The sequence below is a fragment of the Hyperoodon ampullatus genome (genome assembly GCF_949752795.1).
Source record: "Hyperoodon ampullatus genome assembly, chromosome: 6".
Taxonomy (NCBI): Eukaryota; Metazoa; Chordata; class Mammalia; order Artiodactyla; family Ziphiidae; genus Hyperoodon; species Hyperoodon ampullatus.
Window position 1 is genome coordinate 114,644,390 of NC_136919.1, and position 18,088 is coordinate 114,662,477.

Below are 18,088 nucleotides of genomic sequence, written 5' to 3' on the forward strand. Positions count from 1 at the left end.
TATCAACAAAAAGAGATCAGAAAAAATAGGAAAAAATTAACACAACTAAGACCTTTAAAAAAAAAATAAACAAAATTGACATTTAGCTAGATGAAGAAAAGGAGAACACTCAAGTAAATAAAATTATAAATGAAATAAGAGACGTTATAACTAGTCATAGAAATAAACTGCAAAATAAGAGGCTAAAGTGCAACATATGAAAAATTATACATCAACAAATGAGTTAGCTAGAAGAAATGGATAAATTCCTAGAAACATACAACCTATCAAGACTGTCATGAAGAAATGAAAAATCTAAACAGACAAAAGTGAATAAGGAGATTGAGTCAGTAATCAACATCCTCCCAACAAAGAAAGGCCCAGGATCAGATGACTTCACTGGTAAATTTTACCAATCATTTAAAAAAGAATTACCACCAATCCTTCTCAGACTCTTCCAAAAAATTGAAAAGTAGGGAACACTTCCAACCTTATTTTATGAGGCCAGCATTATCTTGATACCAAAGCCAGACAGAGACACTGCATAAGAAGAAAAACTATAGACCAATATCCCTAATGAAAGTAGATGCAAAAATTCTCAATGAAATACATTATACACAACAGTTAAAAGCTGAAAGCTTTTCACTTAAGATCAGGAACAACACAAGGATGCCCACTCTCATCACTTCTATTAATATAGTATTAGAAGTCCTAAGAGCAACTAGGCAAGAAAAATAAATAAAAGGCATTTAAATCAGAAAAGTAAAATTATCCTGTTTGCAGGTAACGTATATATCAGGTTGTAAACAAGACTAAGGACTCCACAATAAAACTGGCAGAACTAATAATTCGATAAATTGGAGTAAAATTTTAAAAATTAAAAGAGAAGCAAGAGAATGGATTCAAGGCACCACGTGGAAATGCATTATGTTATGGAAGAATCTTTTACACTCATTCTCTTGGAAAAGAAGGATTTGGCAAGTTATGTAGCCTTTTCTCTTACTAACTCTTATATTGCTCAGATCCTCTTCACTATGAAGCATTGTCCATCCATGACCATGGCTGTCACACAACCCTCAAATATTCATGGCATTTCACAATAATTGTTTTTTTCCCAAGAATTCAAAAGAGAATGTTTCTAGGCATCTGAATGATGTTACTTGTAAGACCAGATACTTAGTTTTAGTTTGCAGTGTACTAACACAGTGCTGACTTCCAAGTGACAATAGTTTTAAAATATTCTGTGTGTGTGTGTGTCTGTTGTCATATGCAGGACATTTTAAAATACGGGATCCAAGAGCCTCTCTTTCCAAAGTGTTCAAGTAGTGCTGCCAACTGGAGTACTGGAAGGACAGAATAAAGAGAATGCAGTATTAAAGAAGGAATGGGTGGAATTTTCTCAGAAATAAAAGAAGACATAATGGCTTAGAAGCTCAGATTCAGGAAGCCTAAGGAATCTAGTGAAGGATAAATAAATTAGATTGAGCTAAACACACCACAGGGAACCTCAACACACCAAAGGAAAAGGAGATTCCGTAAATAACTGGAGATGAAAAGTAGATGAAAAAAAAAAGTGCTTTTCTACAAAGAACATGTTTACCATTAACATACTCGTACTGAAGGAGCCTCAAAGAATGTTCTTCCTGAAGAAAAACAATGAAAACCTAAGGAAGATAGGATATGCAAGACAGAATGGTAAATAAATAAATTGGTACCCATGAGGGAAAGTATGAACCAACATTAATGGTATAAAATAATAATAATGAAGACTAATGGAGGGCATATACAGGTGCAACTAACATATTGGCCAATGATATGATGTAAGTTGAAAAGGGGATAATTGAAATTTAAGCGTTCTAAGGCTCTTGAATATTTTGGGAGAAGAGTGAAAATTATGATTTACTTTATACATTGTTGAGGAAATACATGTGCTACAAATTTGGGGTAATCAACCAACAACAGAAATATAATGTATAAATGTCAAACTTAGTGAATAAAAGAAAAAATAAAACAAAGAAATCTGTAGCAGCAACATGGTAAACAGAAACACAGAAAAAGATAGTAAACATAACTTTAAATGTTTAAATGTTTAAAGTTTAAATAAACATAAACTTTAAAAAGCCTAAAAACTTGTGCAATTTAATAAAAAGGAAAAAAGGGGACTTCCCTGGTGGTTCAGTGGTTAAGAATCCGCCTGCCAATGCAGGGGACACGGGTTCAAGTCCTGGTCCAGGAAAATCCCACATGCCACAGAGCAACTAAGTCCATGTGCCACAACTATTGAGCCTGTGCTCTAGAGCCCACGAGCCACAACTACTGAGCCCATGAGCCACAACTACTGAAGCCCGCACGACTAGATCCTGTGCTCTGCAACAAGAGAAGCCATCGCAATTAGAAGCCCATGCACCGCAACAAAGTGTAGCCCCTGCTCACCGCAACTACAGAAAGCCCGCAGGCAGCAACCAAGACCCAAAGCAGTGAAAAATAATAAAATATTTTTTTTTAATTTAAAAAGGAAAAAAAGAATTTCAGTTACATAAAAACGTATCTAAAACAAAAGTGCACTGAGAGGTTGAAAGTAGAAAGATAAAAGTTATAATAGACAAATCACCAAATAAAAGCTGGTGAAGTTACAGTACTATCAGAAAAAATATTTTAAGGCAGAAACATAGAGATAAAATGGTTGCTGCATAATCATAGAAAGAAAAACTTATGAAGATACAAATGTGTATGCTTCAATCTGTATAAAGCTTCACACCGTATAAGGCAAAACTTGATAGAATTACAAGAAGAAAAATATAAATACATCATTGTAGTGACAGAATTTAGAGTATGTCACTAGGTAATTAATTGATTAAGAAGAAAATATCTTGGTTAACCATATATAAAAGTTAAACCAGACAATGAAAACATGATAGATAGATAGACAGATAGATAGATAGATAGATAAACCATGATACATAGATAGATATGGATATATGTAGATATATATAGATATATACATAACTTAAGAAATTACCTCTATTCAAAGATGCTTTTTTTTTAAATTTAATTTCTTTATTTTTGGCTGTGTTGGGTCTTGGTTGCTGCCTGCGGGCTTTCTGTAGTTGCAGTGAGCAGGGGCTACACTTCGTTGTGGTGAGCAGGCTTCTCATTGTGATAGCTTCTCTTGTTGCAGAGCACGGGCTCTAGTAGTGTGGGCTTTGGTAGTTGCAGCTCACGGGCTCTAAAGCGCAGGCTCAGTAGTTGTATCACACGGGCTTAGTTGCTCCGCGGCATGTGGGGTCTTCCCGGACCAGGGCTCAAACCTGTGTCCCCTGCATTGGCAGGGGGATTCTTAACCACTGAGCGACCAGGGAAGCCCTATTCAAACATTCTTTACTTAATACTGGCAGTTAGTTTCATATGGTTCAATAGAGAATATTGAAGACTAAATTCATTATACATTCTTTTCAAGCACTCTTGATAACTAAAAGTTATCACAACTAAAAAGTTTATTAAGGTAGCTGGATACTAGAGAAACATAAAATTAACTGCTTATTGTAGCCCAGAAGGCAAAGGTAAAATCTAAAAATATAATGAAAGAAATGTTTATTTCCCAATTGCAATTTAAAAAGACCCTTAAAATACTATATAGAAATAAATTTAACAGAGCTACATAAGACGAATGATGAATTAGTAAATTTAACTATACAAGAAAATAATTTTAAAATGTTGTGGTGTTCTATTTTTAAGTATAAGAACACTAAAGACTGTTGACTGAAATTTTCTAGCAGTTTTCATCTCTACAAAAGAGGAGATAAAACATTCTGGAACTGATTTAAAGTAGTAAGTTTGTGAATGTGGCAGAAGGAAAGGAATAAAAAGGAATTGAGGGTTCTGGTAAAAGGGTCACTGATTGTCTCTGGGGCCTTGCCTTGGTAAGATTAAGTGGTAAGTGAGGGTTGAGAAATTTTTTTTTTTTTAATGGAGGCTAGAAACATATAAAGGCAATGGTCATGGAAACAAGAGGACATATTCAAGAAATGCTAATGAATTAAAATAGGTAGAAATTGTGATTAAGTGAAAGTGGGGGTTGATGGTGAGAGAAATACCTAGAATAACTCCAATGCTTCTGTCTCGGATAACTGGGTACATTTATACATCAGGGAGTACGGAAGGGGGAGCAGGCTTAGGAGGAAAAGGATAAAATCAGTTATCAACAAATTGAGTTTAAGGTGCATGGGGATAATCCAGGTGACCATGTTTAATAGACAGTTTTATCAATAAATTACAAGTCCAGCAGCATCTTAGGTCAGTTTCCCCAGGAGATTCTGGGAGAAAAATTCATGGGCAAGTGATTTATTAAAGTGCTTCCAGCAGTAGTGGAGGCTGAATGAGGAAGAGAAGTGAATCAAGGGTGCAGTCTCACGTGAAGTCCCAGCCTCCTCTGATCTCAAAAGGAACTCTGGAGAATAAACCACACCTCATACTTGTCTTGCTCAAAACAAGGGAGCTGAGCTTTTATACTGTTGCATCCATCATTAGCTTTGGTCTGCCCCACAGGACAAAATTCCAGGTACTTAAGTTCTTCACATGTTCAGGCAAAGTGGCTCCAGTAGCCCAAGAATTGCCTTCAGAAGAGGGATGCCGATGCAGAGGCAAGCCTTCAGAAACAAAACATGCAGAACCTGAGGGTGGGCTCATGGAACAAGAAAACGGGATGCGAGAAGGATCTAGCCAGAACACTGAAGCATCCAGAAAGAGACCTAAGTTTAGAATTCATCCACCTGTTTGTAGAAGTTAGAACAAGAAGTGGATGGGATATGAAAGCGGATGGTTTAGAAGATAGAAATGATCCTTGAGAATAACATTTCAAAGGAAGAAAGGCCTGTGAAGAAGCTTGAAAAAGTGAAGAAAGCATCAAGAAAAATCAGAAGAGGAGCAGACCATGGTGATATCCTGGGATGTAATCATTATTGGCTTTTGCTTATTTGCTTTATAACTATTCACATACTCATACTGCTGTTTCAGAAGAGCCAGTTGTGGGTACCAGTGGAAAATACTTGTTAGAGTGGTACAGATGCCTCTCCTGGGGAAGTCCAGTCATCTATCCCAGAAGCACCCTTCAGCTTCCTCCTCTACTTTCCATAGAACCCCACCTAAAGCCAAAGGACCCTCACAACTGTGATGTACTGAGCCATGTTTGAATATGGAGAGTCTTGAGAGAGCTCAAAGTCTTCTTGACCAAGTGTGGAGTGTTTTTAATTAGGCAATCTAGGAGGCATCAATAGGATGATCAAGCACAGACATTCTGAAAGGGTGAAGGGAAATTGCCTGAGGGACTTGGAAAAGCCTTGGGTAATATTTATTTAAAAGAGTGGGTGAATCAGACTGTGCTCAAGTCTTCTGGTCTGAGTCCCAAACAGGAAATAAAGCTGTAAGAATTGTGACTCAGAGGCTAATCTCACTACTTACCTGGCAGGAAGAGGGAGAAGGGAAGGGAAAGGGGTATCTGGGTTGGGGATGGAAATCTTTCCCATTGCACAAGAAAAGCCTTCTGGTACTCTCAACAATTGTGATTCTTTCCCACCAGGTCCATCCTCCTCTATATTTTTTAAAGGACAAAGTTTGCCTTGGGTCTGTTGTTATTTGATACTTGTTACATAAGAATTATTACTTTAATAACACAATATTTACTTTGGAAAACTGATAAAATCAAAAATCATTTTGAAAATCACCTACATTCTTATAAACATAACTTTTGGACATTTCACATGAGTAAAAGTGTTGAGTCTTAGAATTACATTGTGCTTTATTTTTATGTTAATACATATTTAAAAAAATAATAGTCTTATGGCTATGCCTTATAGAATATCCCTTTGTAGAAATATCACAATTTATTCAACCTCTTGACTATTGTTTGACATTTTTTTTTCTAGCCTCCTGTTTTTAAACTAAGTACAATAAATAAGACTCTGATACCGGGTATGTAACTGGCATTCGGTGGCATGGCTTGGATCTACTAGCACCTGCATTTTCTGGGGATAGCCATTGATTGTATTTGGAGGAAATGCATCACTGGTAGATAAGATGAGTGTGTAATTTGAAGCTCTAACAGAAAGAATTGTATCCAGATAGAATACCTCCAACTCAATTAGTAATATGAAATTATTCCCCGATTTTACAAAAATATTTAAAATCTAATTGTGCAAGCCTAACATGATAACTGAAATTTGAAGCCTGTGTGAAATCTTGGAATCCAAGGGGACTATCTCCAGTAGCACAACAGCCACCACTCCTCACTCCTCACTCCTCACTCCTCTTCATAGAGTAGGATAAGAAAAAAATGTAAAATATACTCCCTGACCTGAAAGAAAAATGCCATCTAACTGGGAATGCAGAACAACATAGGCAATATAAAAATTATTCCTGCCACTCTCTCCACTGCCCCCCAAAATACCCTTCTGATATTCTTAACCTCTTTACAACCACTGCATTTATATCCAAATTTTCTCAAACTCTCTCTGCCATGTCTGCACTTTGAGGCAAAATGATTCCAAATGCCAGTGAATTTGGATTCTATTCTCTTACTAAACTCTCCTTATTTCCTTCATGCCACCTGCTCATTCCAGTTTTTTCATCCTGATCTCCAAATACCCAAAGCTGTATGTTTTTTCTCTTAATTCTTGTAACTCATAGCTAGGTCCATTACCTTCTAAAGTTCTGGATCTTATGGTCAGACGTTCAAAACCTTTTTCATGAATAGCCTAGCATTCTTGTTTCTTTCATACTCCACATGTTTACTTCTGATTCTTAGTTTGTTATGTGTTGCCAAAGAAAGTCTCAAATCTAGGATATCATATTCCCTATAAATTCATGATTTTTCACCTTCATTTTTGTATTGACAGCTGCTCAGTAATCCTTTCATTCACATTTTATGGATTTCTTATGGCATTATCCATAGCTGCTATTCCAAAACTTTTCCATACTCCTTTGAACAATCTCTGTAAATTGCTTGACCTGAAATATTTCCCCCTTTGTTATTTGCTAACAGAAACCCACTTTTATTCAGGAAGCAAAATGCTCAGCCCCAGAATAAAAATTGTGATTATTCTAAGCCAGTCATGCTAATCTCATTTTCTTTGCTCATTTATGGTCATTTATTGACCAGTATTGGTCAATGAGATTAGGGGATACTTGCTAGTGGCTTCTGTAAAACATTATATGTGTGTGTGTGTGTATATATGGTGTGTGTATTTATATATAAAATATCCATATGTAATATCTATCTATATTCAGGAGAAAATGTGTTTCTTTTCTATCTTTTTTCTCCCTTCTTTGGAGAGGTCATGTGAAATCGTGATGCAGCAGCCATCTTACTACTTTCAGAAGAAGATGGAGAAGATTTTGAAAATGACATACCTGTATCCTAACATTTATTGAGCTCCTCAAGTCATCCTGGAATTGCCTGTTTCTAGGTTTCTAATATATGAGATAGTCAGTTGCCTGTAAATTACTCTTAGTTGGAAATTATGCTACTTGTGAGCCAAAATATTCTAAGGGATCAACTTCTTAAGCCCCAAACCTTATTACTGCCTCTTGATATCAGCAGATGTCACTGCTTCCTACTTTACTAACTATCCTGCAAGGGCACAGCTAGATCACCACCCATTCTATTCTCCCTTTCTTCTATTTAATAGGATGAAGCTCTCTTTCTTGGCAAAATTAACTCATTTATCTACCCGTTGGAGTCCCTCAGCTTATCCCTGCTCTAGGACATTGCTCCATCAAGCCTCTATTTCACTTGAGCCTTCATTTCTTTTTTGTTTTTTTTTGTTTTTCTTGCCTCCTCCTCACCATATTGGTGACAGAAGGATCTCCACTGTAGGGTTATGGGGATGGCCAAACACATGAAACCTGACACTGTACAGGTTAATTTGACAACAGTTTATTAGTCACATGTACTCACAGACCAGAGGAGGACACCACTTGTGACGTATGGTCACATGGGGTTTGCATTCAGAAAATAGTGAACCAGAGGCTGCGTAACAAAGGCGTGAGGGGAATCCTGGTACCCATCAGAGGACGTGACTTCTTTGTTTGAATAGTTCTGTGGGCTGGCAGAGAACTGAAGCCTGCTACTTAGGGATAAGGAGGTCTGTGCCTGGTCCCCATGATAAGGAGGGTTGTTTGGCTAAGGGAGCTTATCGAAAACACAAATGTGAACATATTGTTCACATAACAATAAACTTAACACCTAAACATAAACTTAAAATATACTATTGATATATTTTTAAGACTTGTTTTCTTTTAATTTTGTGAATACTTTCCATTTAAGCATATACATCTACAGTGTATTACTCATGATTGTATTGTCTTTACTCAAAGACCAAATTTTAGATACTTATTTGTTTCTGATGGTATGCCTTTGTTATATTTTTGCCGACTATTCTTATGGCTAGATATTAGCACATATAAGTGATTTTTTTCTTTTGAATTAATGCTAGGAAATAGAAATGTAAGCATTAGCTACATGTTAATTGTCATATAAAAAGTTCATCTTAATTTATACCCTCAAAAATGTACTAGAGTGCACATCCAGTACTTTTGATAACACCAAGCTTTATACTATTTTAATTTACTTCAGTGTGATAAGTAAGAAAACTGTCACTCTTGTTTAAATCTTTGTCTCTCCATATGTTTATTGGCTATTTATATTTCTTCTTTCATAAACTAGGGATTAATATTATTTCTCATTTTCCTATGTATATGTTCATATCATTTTCTGACTGAATACTTATAGGATATTTTTATTCTAGAAATAATTTTTAAAATTTCCTATGTCTAGTGACAAATATATTGTTGGAGTGGGTACTTTTTCATTAAAATTATCTAGTTTTTATTTAGGAGCCCTCTGCATCTAAATATCAAAGTTTTCTTATCTTAGGGCAATTTTCCTCCCTTTTCTTTACTGTCTTCTCCTCAATTCATTTTTTAAAAAAATTCCTATTATGACTACATTTGACCTCCCTATTCTGTTATCTACATTTCTGACCATTTCTCTCTTCACTTTTATGTCTTAATAGTCTTACTCTGATTTTTCTAAGTAACATTAAAATGTCCTCTAATTTTTAAGTTTCATTTTAAGCACACTGCCTCCCTTGTACTTTCTTTTGTTTAACAATCAAGTTTTGTTTAACTTCTATTCTGTCATGAGTTTCTTTCTTTTTCCAATTTCATAGATGCAATATCTGCTCAGGTTTCTTTGAAAGTTTAATTAAAGATATTCTAAAGTTTTCTTCTGCTTCTTTCAGTAGCTGTGTTCCATAAGATATATTCACTTACTGATTTCTCCTCTATAGTGATGCTTCTGTTTATTAATCTAATAGAAAGAGACCATATTTTTCTATTATAGAGAGTTGAAATGGATGCTCTTGGATAATGTTTAGGCCCCTGTTTAAGTCACTGATACCCTATAGGAGGTGGAAAAATTTATATTTATTAGAGTTTAACCTTTCCAGATCATATATCCAAGACCATTGCTGAAAATAGGGGGTTGTATCTCATGAAGGCAGGTTTGCTTACGTGTTAAATAGTTGCCCTTTACAAGGCTTTTGTGGCAGCCTAATTATATCTTAGCCCATGACCCCCCTCTTTAGCTAATCCCAACACTGGCCAGTGGAATATTACCTACATTTCATTTAGCTTGTTCTTTAACTCAGCAACTCAAATGTGTGATTTTAAAAAGGGAGTCTTTACCTCCCCAGAAATATCAGTAGGATTGAAAATAGGCTTTTACCAATTCTCCCAGAGACTTCTTCCCTTTCAGTGTCTTGTTTTCTATACCAGAAGATGTTATTATAGTTCTGCTGGGTAGTGAGTTCTGTGTTCCGAAAACAGACTTTTTCTATTATGTGGTAAACAGCAGGTCACTCAGTAATTCCCTCAATTCTGTCTCACAAGCAGGTATATGTCAGATATTTTTCTTCAATATTATTCAAAGTGTTGGTGTATTGCTGGAACTATTCTTTTGTTTTTAGTGTCAATATACTTTTTCTCCCACTATTTTTATTTCTTATGATTATTTAAAAAAACTTTGATAGGGGTGAGGAAGGATGGTTCTCTTCAGTTTGTATTAAATATTTTAAATGGATAGTTGGTACTCTTTTCTCATAATTTTTGAAAATCAATAACTCATTATTAAGTCCTTAAATCCACTTACTGCCTAGAAATATACAACTAAAAGTTCTGGTTATTTTAATTAGTCTTATTTAATAAGTTCTTACTTTTTCTTACTCCCTGTATCAGTCAGGATAATCTATCTGTATGCTACAGTAACAAACAATCCCACCACCTATGTCTTTAAACAAATGAGATGTATTTCTCACCCATACTGCATGCCCTTTGTGGGTTGGCAGGGGGCTCTGGTGCGCATACACTATGTCCTCATGCTTTGTCCCAAGCTAATGAAGCAGCCATTATCTGAACCTTCCGTCAGGGCAAAGGAAACAAAAGGAAGCATGGGGAAGTTCTCATTGACACTCAAAGCTTTCAATGGAAAATAATATGTATCACTTTCAATCACATTTCACTAGCAAAACAAGTCAGGGAAACACAACCTTTAATGTACCACGAAGAAGAGGGAGCTAGAATATTTATGGACAGTTTTAATAACTACCACATTTCCTATCATTTTTAACTTCTAATACTATTGCCAACCCAAACTTCTAAAATTTCCTCTTTGTTTTCCATGACACGAAATCCCTAGCTCTCTGATTGTTTATCATATTTTCCTCCAACTTCTTCTCATTTTGCAATGACCTAAGTGTAGTTGATCCTTAAATTTCTGTCCTTGTTCATTTACCATTTTATCTCTTTTGTCTGTCCTTGTGTGACCCTATAGTAACATTAGATACACATTATCAACCCAGTCTTTCATCATTCATTTACCAGGCATTTATTGCCAATCTTGTATGTGCTATGGGACATAATCAAGATAAAAGCCCTATCTTCAGGGAAGTCACAGATTAGTTGGAATGGCAAAACTCAAACAGTTTTCAGTAAAAAATGTGCTGCATGTTTTAGTAGATTTGTGGTATATGTGATATTAGAACTTACGATTCTGATGAGTAAGATAACTAAGTAATTTGAAATCTGACAACATTCAAAGTTATTCTTGTAAAATTACATTTAAAATATGAATAATAACAGCTAAATCTCTGAAATTCTTAATGACATCTTTTACTTAATCATTCTCAGGTAAAATTTGCTATTTGAATATTTACATGAAAGAACTCTGGAGGAAAACTATCATGAAAAGGAAGTTTCAAAGACATGCCATTTTAAATTTAATACTTCATGTGGATTATTCCTGGTTGTGAAAACACTACTAAATCTGGAAATTTTCAGTGACAAGTGCCAAGGTTTTTTTTTTTCATTTTCTCTAAAATGATTAGAAAGTGTAAGAAATGGTTTTGACTACTTGAAGTCAAACCCTACCTCTTGATCTCTGCGTCAAGCAAAACACTACACAAAGTAGTGTGTGAAAAATATTTATGAGATGAAATGAAATTGATTTATTCTCTATCTTAGGAAAATTTGGCTTTTTCTTCCTACTTATTACCTGGAAGTTAAAAAAATCCAAATGGAATATTAAGATTAATAAAACAATAAAATAAGGGCTATTAGAGAAGAATGAGATTGGAGACTTGAATCTACCACTGTCTGTTCATGAGCAAGTTACCTTACCTTGCTGTGGTTTGGTTTTCTAGCTTTAAAGCTTGAGGAATCAATGATTTTGAATTGTAATGGGATGGTGAAGAACAAGTCTAAGGTAGTATCACTTTTCCTTTTTTACCTTTGGACTTATGTGTATTTGAGCTGTTCAAAGAATCTAACACCCTCAAAACCCTAACCTCCAATGCCAAAATCTGTATTATATATTATTTTGAGAGTGGACATGATGTACAATTGTTATAGGTAGTTTATGGAAGTCAATCTGCACCCATCTTAGAAAAGTAGACATCTGAGGTAAGTGTCCAAATTAATAAGGTAAAAACAAATATTTTCCCATAGAACCCAATAAATCATTGGCATTTCTCAAATTTAGTATAATGGGGACCTGAGAAAGAGGTAAGTAAGAGAGAAAGAAGTACTATTTAATTACTTTCCCTTTCAGGACCTGCAGAGTCTCTGAATTGTATATTTTTATAAAATGAAAATCAGTTACTTGTAATCATATTAGTTCCCTAATACCGTGGAGAAACCCTTTATATAACAGATGTGTGTGAAGATCATTTGAACTATTAAGGAAGCCATACTCAAGCATCGTTCAAAATTTAAAGAAAACAGTAGGGATTTGGTGAAAAGAGATGACCCTGAAGGGTGAGTCTGTTGTGTTTAAACCTGTAAAGGGACAGTCAGCCTCAAACATGAGGGTGAGTGAACTTCCACATCGTAACTCAGAAGTTAAAGGCACATGTTTAGTATTTGGAGAAAATGTGAGACTTTTCATTAGCAGGTGAGACCCTAAATGACTCTGCAGGAAGAAAGCATCTTAATTGTGAATTACACATCAGCCATTGCAAATGCTCTCAGTGGAAACTTTCACTATAGCAATCTTCTCAGTAGATGACTAAGCCAGACCTAACTGTCTCTGTTAATTAAATGCTCTGTCATGATGTTTCTTTACTAAACCATGTTGGAGCATTTAATTAACACATTAAAGTCTGCAATATTTTCTCTTTTTTCATAAATGTATTTATTTTATCTTATTTATTTTGGGCTGTGTTGGGTCTTTGTTTCTGCTCATGGGCTTTCTCTAGTTGCGGGGAGCAGGGGCTACTCTTTGCAGTGAGCGGGCTTCTCATTGCAGTGGCTTCTCTTTTTGCGGAGCATGGGCTCTAGGCATGCGGGCTTCAGTAGTTGTGGTGTGCAAACTCAGTAGTTGTGGCTCGCGGGCTCTAGAGAACAGGCTTAGTAGTTGTAGCACGTGGGCTTAGTTGCTCCACAGCAAATGGGATCTTCCCAGACCAGGGCTCGAACCCACGGCCTGTGCATTGGCAGGCAGATTCTTAACCTCTGTGCCACCAGGGAAGCCCTGGAATAATATTTTCTTATGTGGGACAAGAGGTTAGCTTTTTTAATACAAGTTGAATTTTTTTTCTTTACCTTTTTTCGTTTCTTTGGCAGAAAATGGATAAAATATGCATGATTTCTAATACAAATCTGAGTACATTCACTTGAGGAATAAAAGTATAATGGATTATTTATGCTATATTGTTTTCATGATGTGCTTTAGATCAGTACATTCAACTTGTCACCTTTAACTACACTTACATAGTTGAAAATAATTCTGTTTTGGTTCCCTCCTTGGCTGTGGAGAGCATGATTTCTTTCCTAGTAGAACTTATGAGTCTTTCCACTAGATATATTTGAGTTTGGGGTTCTGACTTCTCAGCTTATTGTTTCTAAGGAAATGGCTCGGAAAGGTCACACATCAGTTTTTTAGAGTAAAAATAATGAATGGGCATTTGAAATGAATAAGAATTAGTTCTCACCCTCTGCCCCACCTAGGCCACGTGTTTGCCTTGTGCCTCATTTCCCACAACTGGAAGCTCCCAGCTGAATAATCACATCCAAACATGCTGAGCTAATTGAAGAAAGGTGCTATATAAACACGAGGTACTATTATTATGGTCATTTTCCCAGACCTTGGGCCTCCCCACCCACTTCCTCTAAACGTACAATGAGGTGGAAGGCATTGCTTCCTCCAACTAGATGCAGAGTTTGAGAGCAATGCCTTTGGTGCCCTCAAGTGGTTGCCTCTAGTAGGCATCAGCTGTGGAGCTGAAGCTCATGGCATAGAAACGATGCCCTAGAACTCGCCAGTTTAGAGGGGGAAATATATGACAAAAGCATATAAGGCTTCTTAGGTTAATATTTTTCACACAAAATTATTTACACGTATTAAAATGCCAGGCAGTCTTCACTATATTTATTTTAATTTTATTTTTTAACATCTTTATTGGAGTATAATTGCTTTACAATGGTGTGTTAGTTTCTGCTTTATAACAAAGTGAATCAGCTATACATATACATATATCCCCATATCTCCTCCCTCTTGTGTCTCCCTCCCACCCACCCTATCCCATCCCTCTAGGTGCTCACAAAGCATGAAGCTGACCTCCCTGTGCTATGCAGCTCCTTCCCACCAGCTGTTTTACAATTGGTAGTGTATATAAGTTCATGCCGCTCTCACTTCGTCCCAGCTTACCCTTCCTGCAACCCTGTGTCCTCAAGTACACTTTCTACGTCTGCATCTTTATTCCTGTGCTGCTCCTAGGTTCTTCAGAACCTTTTTTTTTTTTAGATTCAAAATATATGTGTTAGCATATGGTATTTCTTTTTCTCTTTCTCTTTCTCTTACTTCACTGTGTATGACAGATTCTAGGTCCATCCACCTCACTACAAATAACTCAATTTTGTTTCTTTTTATGGCTGAGTAATATCCATTGTATATACGTGCCACATCTTCTTTATCCATTCATCTGTCAGTGGACACTTAGGTTGCTTCCATGTCCTGGCTATTGTAAATAGAGCTGCAATGAACATTGTGGTACATGACTCTTTTTGAATTATGGTTTTCTCAGGGTATATGCCCAGTAGTGGGATTGCGGTGTCACATGGTAGTTCTACTTTTAGTTTTTTAAGGAACCTCCATACTGTTCTCCATAGTGGCTGTATCAATTTACATTTGCAACAACAGTGCATGAGGGTTCCCTTTTCTCCACACCCTCTCCAGCATTTATTGTTTGTAGATATTTTGATGGCCATTCTGACTGGTGTGAGGTGATACCTCATTGTAGTTTTGATTCGCATTTCTATAATGATTAGTAATGTTGAGCATTCTTTCATGTGTTTGTTGGCAATCTGTATATCTTCTTTGGAGAAATGTCTATTTAGGTTTTCTGCCCATTTTTGGATTGGGTTGTTTGTTTTTGTGATATTGAGCTGCATGACCTGCTTGTAAATTTTGGAGATTAATCCTTTGTCAGTTGCTTCATTTGCAAATATTTTCTCCCATGCTGAAGGTTTTCTTTTCATCTTGTTTATGGCTTCTTTTGCTGTGCAAAAGCCTCTAAGTTTCATTAGGTCCCATTTGTTTATTTTTGTTTTTATTTCCATTTCTCTAGAAGGTGGGTCAAAAAGGATCTTGCTGTGATTTATGTCATAGAGTATTCTGCCTATGTTTTCCTCTAAGAGTTTGATAGTGTCTGGCCTTACATTTAGGTCTTTAATCCATTTTGAGTTTATTTTTGTGTATGGTGTTAGGGAGTGTTCTAATTTCATTCTTTTACATGTAGCTGTCCAGTTTTCCCAGCATCACTTATTGAAGAGGATGTCTTTTCTCCATTTTATATGCTTGCCTCCTTTATCAAAAATAAGGTGACCATATGTGCATGGGTTTATCTCCGGGCTTTCTATCCTGTTCCATTGATCTATATTTCTGTTTTTGTGCCAGTACCATACTGTCTTGATTACCGTAGCTTTGTAGTATAGTCTGAAGTCAGGGAGCCTGATTCCTCCAGCTCCATTTTTCTTTCTCAAGATTGCTTTGGCTACTCAGGGACTTCTGTGTTTCCATACAAATTGTGAAATTATTTGTTCTAGTTCTGTGAAAAATGCCAGTGGTAGTTTGATAGGGATTGCATTGAATCTGTAGATTGCTTTGGGTAGTAGAGTCATTGTCACAATATTGATTTTTCCAATCCAAGAACATGGTATATCTCTCCATCTGTTGGTATCATCTTTAATTTCTTACATCAGTGTCTTATACTTTTCTGCATACAGGTCTTTTGTCTCCCTAGGTAGGTTTATTCCTAGGTATTTTATTCTTTTTGTTGCAATGGTAAATGAGAGTGTTTCCTTAATTTCTCTTTCAGATTTGTCATCATTAGTGTATCGGAGTGCAAGAGATTTCTGTGCATTAATTTTGTATCCTGCTACTTTACCAAATTCATTGATTACCTCTAGTAGTTTTCTGGTAGAGTCTTTAGGATTCTCTATGTATAGTATCATGTCATCTGCAAACAGTGACAGCTTTACTTCTTCTTTTACGATTTGGATTCCTTTTCTTTCTTTTTCTTCTCTGATTGCTGTGGCTAAGACTTCCAAAATTATATTGAATAGCAGTGGTGAGAGTGGGCAACCTTGTCTTGTTCCTGATCTTAGTGGAAATGGTTTTAGTTTTCACCATTGAGAGTGATGTTGGCTGTGGGTTTGTCATATATGGCCTTTATTATGTTGAGGGAAGTTCCTTCTGTACCTACTTTCTGGAGGGTTTTTATCATAAATGGGTGTTGGATTTTGTCGAAAGCTTTTCCATCAACCGTTGAGATGATTATATGGTTTTTATCCTTCAATTTGTTACTGTGCTTTATCACATTGAATGATTTGCATATATTGAAGAATCCTTGCATTCTTGGGTTAAACCCCACTTGATCATGGTGTATGATCCTCTTAATGTGCTGTTAGATTCTGTTTGCTATTATTTTGTTGAGGAATTATGCATCTGTGTTCATCAGTGGTATTGGTCTGTAGTTTTCTTTCTTTGTGACATCTTTGTCTGGTTTGGGTATCAGGGTGATGGTGGTCACGTAGAATGAGTTTGGGAGTGTTCCTTCCTCTGCTATATTTTGGAAGAGTTTGAGAAGGAGAGGTGTTAGCTCTTCTCTAAATGTTTGATAGAATTCGCCTGTGAAGCCATCTGGTCCTGGGCTTTTGTTTTTTGGAAGATTTTAAATCACAGTCTCAATTTCAGTGCTGTGATTGGTCTGTTTATATTTTCTATTTCTTCCTGGTTCAACCTCGGAACATTGTGCTTTTCTAAGAATTTGTCCATTTCTTCCAGGTTGTCCATTTTATTGGCATAGAGTTGCTTGTAGTAATCTCTCATGATCTTTTGTATTTCTGCAGTGTCAGTTGTTACTTCTCCTTTTTCATTTCTAATTCTGTTGATTTGAGTCTTCTCCCTTTTTTTCTTGATGAGTCTAGCTAATGGTTTATCAATTTTGTTTATCTTGTCAAAGAACCAGCTTTTAATTTTATTGATCTTTGCTATTGTTTCCTTCATTTCTTTTTCATTTATTTCTGATCTGATCTTTATGATTTCTTTCCTTCTGCTAACTTTGGGGGTTTTGTTGTTGTTCTTCTTCTTTCTCTAATTGCTTTAGGTGTAAGGATAGGTTGTTTATTTGAGATGTTTCCTGAGGTAGGATTGTATTGCTATAAACTTCCCTCTTAGAGATGCTTTTGCTGCATCCCATAGGTTTTGGGCCATCGTGTTTTCATTGTCATTTGTTTCTAGGTATATTTTCATTTCATCTTTGATTTCTTCAGTGATCTCTTGGTTACTATTAGTGTATTGTTTAGCCTCCATGTTTTTGTAAGTTTTACAGTTTTTTTCCTTTAATTGATATCTAGTCTCATAGCGTTGTGGTCAGAAAAGATACTTGATAAGATTTCAATTTTCTTAAATTTACCAAGGCTGGATTTGAGACCCAAGATATGATCTATCCTGGAGAATGTTACATGAGCACTTGAGAAGAAAGTGTATTCTGTTGTTTTTGGATAGAATGTCCTATAAATATCATTTAAGTCCTTCTTGCTTAATATATCATTTAAAGCTTGTGTTTCCTTATTTATTTTCATTTTGGAGAAAGTGGGGTGTTAAAGTCCCCTAATATGATTGTGTTACTGTCGATTTCCTCTTTTATGGCTGTTAGCATTTGCCTTACGTATTGAAGTGCTCCTATGTTGGGTGTATAAATATTTACAATTGTTATATCTTTTTCTTGGATCGATCCCTTGATCATTATGTAGTGTCCTTCTTTGTCTCTTATAATAGTCTTTATTTTAAAGTCTACTTTGTCTGATATGAGAATTGTTACTCCAGCTTTCTTTTGATTTCCATTTGCATGGAATATCTTTTTCCATCCTCTCACTTTCAGTCTGTATGTGTCCCTAGGTCTGAAGTGGGTCTCTTGTAGACAGCATATGTATGGGTCTTGATTTTGTATCCATTCAGCAGGGCTCCATCTTTTGGTTGGAGCATTTAATCCAATCA